This window comes from Ovis canadensis, chromosome 3, assembly GCF_042477335.2.
Source record: "Ovis canadensis isolate MfBH-ARS-UI-01 breed Bighorn chromosome 3, ARS-UI_OviCan_v2, whole genome shotgun sequence".
NCBI classification, from domain to species: Eukaryota; Metazoa; Chordata; class Mammalia; order Artiodactyla; family Bovidae; genus Ovis; species Ovis canadensis.
The window spans coordinates 15,077,255-15,085,190 of NC_091247.1; the positions used below are offsets into that span (position 1 = coordinate 15,077,255).

The window sequence follows — 7,936 nt, forward strand, 5'->3', positions numbered from 1 at the left end:
GTAGCAAAAGGTAGATTGAGATTAAAGTCAACTTTTGTTAAGAGAAAGGAAGGAGTGAGTACTTGTATAGAAGTAACATTTTATCAACCATAAAAATGCTTAACTTCTACAAAACCCACAACAGTGAAAAGACAGTCTGGTAAATCCAATTTTTGTAAAAACTATGCACAAAACCCACAGTATCTGGGAAAAGAGGAAAAGGTTTATACAAGTAGCAGTTTTAAAAACTGTAACTTTTTTCTACTATCAATTACACATTAACATACACACACTAACTGAAAATATACTACAACCGATGTCTGGAAAAGCAATTTAACACTTCCTAAATGAACTTCCCCTCTCATTTACTGTATAATGTAGCTGTTGATACTGCAGAAGTACAATTAGCAATGTTTAGTCACTTTTAAACAAAGATAAGGAGATTTCTCCCTCAAAACAAGTTTTAAACATCAAAACCTATGTTTATAAAAATTTAAAACTTTCAGCAGTCTAAAAATTTCAAATGAAAACCATTACAAATGTTCTTTATATTCCAGGTATGTCAACCTAGTTATCTAGGGTAGACTCCTTCAGAGATATTTCAGTCTCTCTCTCTTCACTGGATGGCTTTTTCTTACTGCTGGCCTCGTGGTTGTCTTTGCTTTCTTCATTGCTGTCTCCATTGTGTTGTGGTTGATTACTGTCTTGAGCATCCGATCCTCCATTTAGAGTCTTTGAACCTGTTTGTTCCTTTTCTAGCTTTTTGTTTGGCCCTTTCTTCCCTTGGTCTTTGGTTTTATTTGCTTCCTCATGCTGTCTTTGTTCGGCAAGAGATTTGTTCAGCACTTGTGTGATCACAGAATCTCCTTCACCAACCAAAAACATGTTCTTAAACTTGTTACACAACATTGTAGACTTTTCCATGATAACCTGACTAACTTTGAATCGCTGTATTTTTTTCAGCGTTGTCATCATCTCTGTGTGTTTTTGAGCTTGTTGCATTGTGACCTGAAGTGAAGCCAGTTCATCCAAAGCCTCAATACATCTGTTGACATCAAGGTTATAAATTTTGAGTGAAGTTTTAATTTCAGCATGTATCCTTTGAAGTCGAGAATCCATTGAGGTTTCTCGCTTCTTCTCCACTTTCTTAACTTCTGGCTTCTTTCCTTCATCTTTATTCTGCTGCTGAGTTTCCATTTGTTCTTCTTGCTTGCGTTTTCTATCTGCAGCCTCTTTCTCATGTTGTCCTTTGAGCATATTCCTTCTATGAGCAGTCTGAAAGTTTCTTCCACCTCTTCTCTTCTCTTCACCTTCTTGATCATCTCCTTCTTCTTCAGAATCAGAGGTTGATGTAACCCCTGTTTTGGCTAAATTTTTCCTTTTTGATTCAACTTCCTTTTCCCCCTCTTTTTTATCTGGCTCTTTTCTTGGCTTTTCTTCTTCATTCTGGCCCTCTTCATCCTTTTTAAGCTGTTTTTTAGGTTGTTTTTCCTCTTGCCCCTTTTTCTTGCTTTTGTCTTCTTCAGTTATCATGTCACTCTCTGAAGGACAAGGTTGTTTTACCATTTGGGGTCTGCCTCTTGGTTTTGGAATCTTGACCGCTGTGGCTGCAGGTCGTCCTCTTTTAGGACTCACTTTTAGATTAGCAGATGCTGTTGCTGTGGTCACTACTCCAGCCTCCTCAGTTTCTACTTGGTTTTCTGCCTTTCTTTTTCTCCCTCTTCTGGCAGCTTTTGGAGTGGTTATGTCAATTGCTTGAGTCACATCCTCATTGCTGGCTTTTTCTTCATGGTCGGTATCTTCCTTAGAAACACTTGTTTCTTTTTCTTCAACTTCAACATCAGATGACCCATTTGACTGTTTAGCTGATGCCTGTTGACTTGAAAATTTCACTTTCGGACTGTTATCTATCTCCCGTAAACCTTCATTAAAGCCTTTTCGTTTATTTGGTTTGCCGTACTTTTCCTTATTTTCTGAGTAATGAAATATGTCCTTTGGGCCTAAAAAAGCAGTCTCATGAGTTCCAAAAAAGAAAGTCGGTAGTTTGTTTGTGGGTGGTTTTACAGCTCCATCAGGAACTTCATCTACTCGAGCTGGCCAATGAGGATAACCTTTCATCTTGGCGAAAATGAGGTCCCCAGGTTTGAAGTCGCGAGTCATGTTTCAGGGGCGAAGCCCAAGGAGGAGGTGCGGCGATGCAGACTGTGAGGGGATGCGGGAGGGCGACGCGAGCCGCGGCTCCCGCGATGGCGGGAGGGGGAGGATGCCTCGGGGTGCCCCGACGCGCCTGCCGGGGCCGCGGGCGCTGAGGCTGCGGCGGCGGGCCGGCCGCCCCTGTCCGCGTCCACGCAAGCCACCTGCGCCACCAGCTGCCGCAGAGCCGTCTCAACGGCTCCGAATAACAACCGCCGCTGCCGCCGTCGCTGCGCTGCTACTTTGCCAGTTTTTAACATGTACCTGTATGAATAGTCTCTGTGCAATCTTTCACAGCTTTTTTTTTTTTCAGTCAACATGATACTCTTTAGTTTCACTTATGTTTATGTGTGGGCTTTCCCCTGGCCCAGCAACAAGAGTCTATCTGTCAATCAGGAGCCACAGGAGACGCAGGTTCGATCCCTGGGTGGGGAAGATCCCCCGGAGGAGGGCATGGCAACCCACTCCAGTATCCCTGCCTGGGAAATCCCATGAACAGAGGAGCCTGGAGGGCTACAGTCCATACGGTCACAAAGAGTCAGACACGACTGAAGCGATTTAGCACGCACACATGTTTATGTGTATAGCTGTGGTTTATTTTCACTGCTCTGTGCTTTATTTTGCATATGTGTAGCAAATTTAATTATATAATCTACCACTGACGAATATTTATTTTTCCAATATATTTTCATCTATAAAACATGCTGCTATAAACATTATTAAACATGTAAACATTAGGATTCAGCTGAGATCCACTAGGGAGAACTGTGAACATTTAATACAAAGACTTGGTAACTGGTAAAATACTCTTCACTACAAAAGAAGGGTGAGGAAGGATGAGAAGGAGAAGAGCACGTGAAAAGGCAGACCGTAGCTACTGCTGAGAGGGGGAGACCAGGGAGAGCAAGGCTGGGACCCTGGCCTCTTTGGAGAAGGCGTGGTAGCTGGGAGGCAGCATTTGGCATGAGCAGGATGCTTGCGGGAAGATGCAGGCAGAGCTCCACGGAGGCCGTCCTCTCCAGGGGGTGAAGGGTTCGCTGGGGGGGATCAGGATGAAGTTGGCCCCTGAGGGCTGCAGAGGTGCGGGCTTCTGGGTAAACACAGCCGGAGAGAACCTGGAAAGACACCCTTTCCCTGCCACGTCTAGACGGCCTCCGCCTTCTCTTATTCTCCCTGTGGACGGAGCCCACCTGCAGCCAGCTGCCGGAGAGGACTGTATGCCGGACTCATCCCTGTTCACGCAAAGCAGGCAAGGAAGTGGGATGTGGGGGTGGGCGGCAAGGACCACTCATGCTGATCATCTAGTTCCTTTTTTTAAAACAATTCGTCGCATTTTATTATTTTATTTAAATTTATCTTTAACAGGAGGATAATTGCTTTACAATGTTTTGCTGGTTTCTGACACATATCAACGTGAAGCAGCCATAGGCATACAGATGTTCCTTCTTTCCTGAACCTCGTTCCCACCTCCCAGCCCACCTCACGTCTCTAGGTTGTCACAGAGCCCTGGATTTGAGCTCCTTGCATCATACAGCAAATTTTCCAGGGCTTACACCTAGGAGTGGAAACGCACTTGTGCATTCCATCATTTCTAAGAAATGCCGAAGCACTTTAAAACTATTTTATACTGCCGGTAGGAGGAGAAAGGGAAAACAGAGGATGAGATGGGTGGATGGCATCGCCGACTCAATGGACATAAGTTTGAGTAAGCTGCAGGAGTTGGTGATGGACAGGGAAGCCTGGTGATGGACAGGGAAGACCTTGGGGTCGCAGAGTCGGACACGACTGAGAGACTGAAATGAACTGAACTGAAATGATACTACCGATTGTGATGTGTTATCTCATTGCACTATTATTCATCCTTTTCGTGATTACTTAGGATGGTTGAGTCTATTTCCATATTTTAATGGATATTTCTGTCTTCCCTTCTGTACAGCGATAACTCAAACCTTTTGCTTGTTTTATCTAATTTTGTGTGCATGTGCACACGCCCTTTTTCATTCTTACCAGTTTTTTTAAAAATGTGTTATGAAAACGAACAATTTATCTTATGTTTTGCAAATATCTTCTCCCCAGAGTCAGTGTATTCACATTATCTTTTGTTTAATATACTTTATTAATTTACAAGCTATTAATTGCTTGCTTTCCTCATGAGTTGGGCATTGCAGACTTAAGAACTTTTTTCTCTCTTTGGGGATATGAAAATATTCTGTCAATTCCCTTCGAACATTTTTTTAAAGCTTGCCTTTGAGTTTAAGTCTGTGATCCATTTGGGATTAACTTGAGGGGGGGGGGGAGTTAAGAACTGGAATCAGGATCTATTTCACGTTTTAAAAGCATATGGATCATGGTCCTTGTCCTGTTAATTGAAACGTGCCCTCTCATTAGATTCAGAAGTGGTTCTGTTTTTCTTTCAGGGCTGTGTATTGTGTTTCTTTCTGCTGTGATGTGTTTCTGTAAGTCTTTGACAGCCCACACTATCCTCAATATTATATTTTTATAATAAATCATGATTTTAAGGAGAGTGATTCCGCCTGACTCAATAAACGGGCACTTCTGCAAATTCTGTATAATTAAACAATGTACTTTTCAAGTTTCATGAAAAAATTAATTAATTTTTCAATCAAGGTTTCGGAAGAATTGATATTTTTACAAGGAGTCCTCCAATCAATGGATATGTTTTTTGTTTATTTGATTATTTTAAAAAAAGGCTTGTGGGGAGGGAAATGGCAACCCACTCCAGTGTTCTTGCCTGGGGAATTCCATGGACAGAGGAACCTGGTGCACTGCAGTCCATGGGATTGCAGAGAGTCAGATACAACTGAGCAACTAACGCACACACACAAATAAAGGCTTATAGTTATGTTCAGAAAGGTTTTGAGTCTCTATTGATAATTGTATTGTTGGCTTCTCTCTGCTTGTTTCTACTTTTGTAAAAAGTATTTTTTAATTTGTATTTTCCACTGCTATAGTAGATTATAGAAATGTAGCTGAGTATTTAATAAGGATTTTACATGTAGCCCCCTTGTGGTATAAGACATAAAACAAAGGCCCTATATTATATGCTATCTTGACATCTGGGGAAACCAGGAGACCTTGAATCCCGCCTGCGAGCCTCATCTCACTCTGATCCTGAAGACAAGGAACCCTAGAAAAACCCTTGTTATTAAGCGAACCAGGCCTTGTTCTCGCTCATCCTGGAAAAGTGGCTTTGCTTTCCTGCCAGCCCGTGGACTTATTGAAACAAGTCAACCACATCCTCCTGTGGGAACCAGGGATGCCTGACCTTGTTGATCCTAGAGAGCCTGTCCCCGTAAGCCCTGGTTATTCTCTCTGTTCCCAAGCACAGCTCCCAGGTGGCCTGTGTAATGTGCCCTGTCCCCCTCCTCAGGCTCTGAGCCTCTGTGTTGAATATACAACTGTTGGTCTCAGCTTTCCTAGGTTGGGTGTCCTGGGCTTGGCCATCCCTGTGACCCTGCAGGAATGTCTCTGATGCCAATGCAGGGAAGGGACAATAAAGCATCCCCTGCTGCTTACTTTTAAATTCTAGCAATCTGTTTCTACTGTTTGTGATTTTTGGTAAATCAAACCCATATTACTTGGGTGCCTCAAATAAGTTGTAGGGATTGGGGGCAGGAGAAGGGAATGACAGAGGATGAGGTGGCTGGATGGCATCACTGACTCGATGGACATGAGTCTGAGTGAACTCCGGGAGTTGGTGATGGACAGGGAGGCCTGGCGTGCTGCGATTCATGGGGTCGCAAAGAGTCAGACACGACTGAGTGACTGAACTGAACTGAACTGATGTTGAAAAAAATTTTTTTAATCAATTCAACTATGCTAGTCCTAGGGTTAACAGAGCCTCAGAGTCAAAAATAAACATTGGGTTGAACAAAGGGTACCATTTTCAATAAGAATTTAACATAAAAGCTTTCCAGCAGCCATATTTAGACAATTGTATCATCTCAAAAAGTGACAACTTCGGGTCTTCTTTTCCAAAATTTGGAAACTTTAACCCCTACTATTTTCTGAATTCTTGTATGACTAGGGCCTCCAGTGAAATGTTGAACTGAAGTACACATGGCTAACAATCCTGAATTTATCCTGAATTAATATTCTACTATTAAGTAGCTTCTAGTTTTCTTGCATATGAATTTTTCTGGTTAAGGTAGTTTCTTTTTTCCTTGTTTCCTATGACATTCCTTGGAAATCATTGCAGAATCTATTAAACTATTTTGCAGGATATACTGAGATGATCACATAATATTAATCTTTTATGAATTAATGAAAATATGTATGGTGATTTATACCAACACATCTCACAATGTCAAACTCACTGTAAGCTACTGACATAAACCCAGTTTGATCATAAATACATTTCTGGATTGGGCTTCCCAGGGGGGCACTAATAAAGAAGCTGCCTGCTAATGCAGGAGACGAAAGAGACACGGGTTCAGTCCCTGGGTCAGGGGGATCCCCCTGGAGGAGGGCATGGCACCCCCTCCAGTATTCTTGCCTGGAGAATCCCATGGACAGAGGAACCTGGTGGGTTCCATAGGGTCACAAAGAGTCAAACACAACTTAAGCAACTTAGCACACATGCATATTTCTGGATTATATCTACTAACATAGTTTCAAAGTTTTTAAAATATGTTCATGAGTTTTATTAAATTATATTTAATATAATTCTGCTTCTTTTCTCATGTAGGAATTGGTCTTGCATGAGGGTGTAGGGAGGGATTCCTGGCAGATAGTAGAGGAAGGTTGAGACTGAAATGTTGAAGAAACACTACTCAGGATTCTTGGATATCAGGTACAAGGAGGCAAAGGGCCATGCAAAGCAAGTAGAAATGCAGGTCTTTTCAAAAAATTTTGTGTTGAAGTAGAGTTGATTTAAAATGCTGTGTTAGTTTCAGGTGTACAGCAAAGTGAATCAGTTATATATACATGTATCCATGCTTTGGGGAGTTCTTTTCCCATTTAAGCCATTACAGAGTATTAAGAAAGGTTTCCTATGCTATACAGTCGGTTCTTGTTATCTATTTTATATATAGTAGTTTGCATGCATCAATCTCAATATCCCAATTTATCCCTCCCCCCATACCCACTGGTAATCATAAGTTTGTTTTCTACATCTGTGATTCTACTTTTCTTTTGTAAACAAGTTCATTTGTACCCTTTTTTTTTGTATTCCATATATGAAAGATATTGTGATATTTGTCTTTCTGTGTCTGACTTCCTTTACTCAGTAAGTATAACTAGGTCCAGCTATGTTGCTGCAAATGGCATTAGTTTTTTTTTCATGGCTGAATAATATTTCATTGTATATTTGTACCACGTCTCCTTTATCCATTCCCCTGTTGATAGACATTTAGGTTGCTTTCATTTGCTGGCTATTGTAAGTAGTACTGCAATGAACATTGAGGTGCATGCATCTTCAAATTATGGTTTTCTCTGGGTACATGCTTAAGTGTGGGATTGCTGGGGCTTAAAAGCTTTTGCACAGCAATGGAAACTATAAACAAAACAAAAAGACATCCTATAGAACCGGAGAAAATATTTGCAAATGAAGCAACTCACAAGGGATTAGTCTCCAAATATACAAACAGCACATGCAGCTCAATATCAAAACAAAACAAAATAAAAAACAAAACAAGGTACCCAATAAAAAATGGATGGATGATCTAAAGAGACAATTCTTCAAAGAAGACATACAGATGGCCAAAAAGCACATGAAAAGATGTTCATCCTCACTAACTATTAG

General features: G+C 41.4%; 1 pseudogene; it reads right to left on the reverse strand.

The window, feature by feature from the left end:
* Positions 1-521: 521 nt before the first annotated feature.
* Positions 522-2,150, reverse strand: LOC138438063 (PC4 and SFRS1-interacting protein pseudogene; annotated as a pseudogene).
* Positions 2,151-7,936: the final 5,786 nt, after the last annotated feature.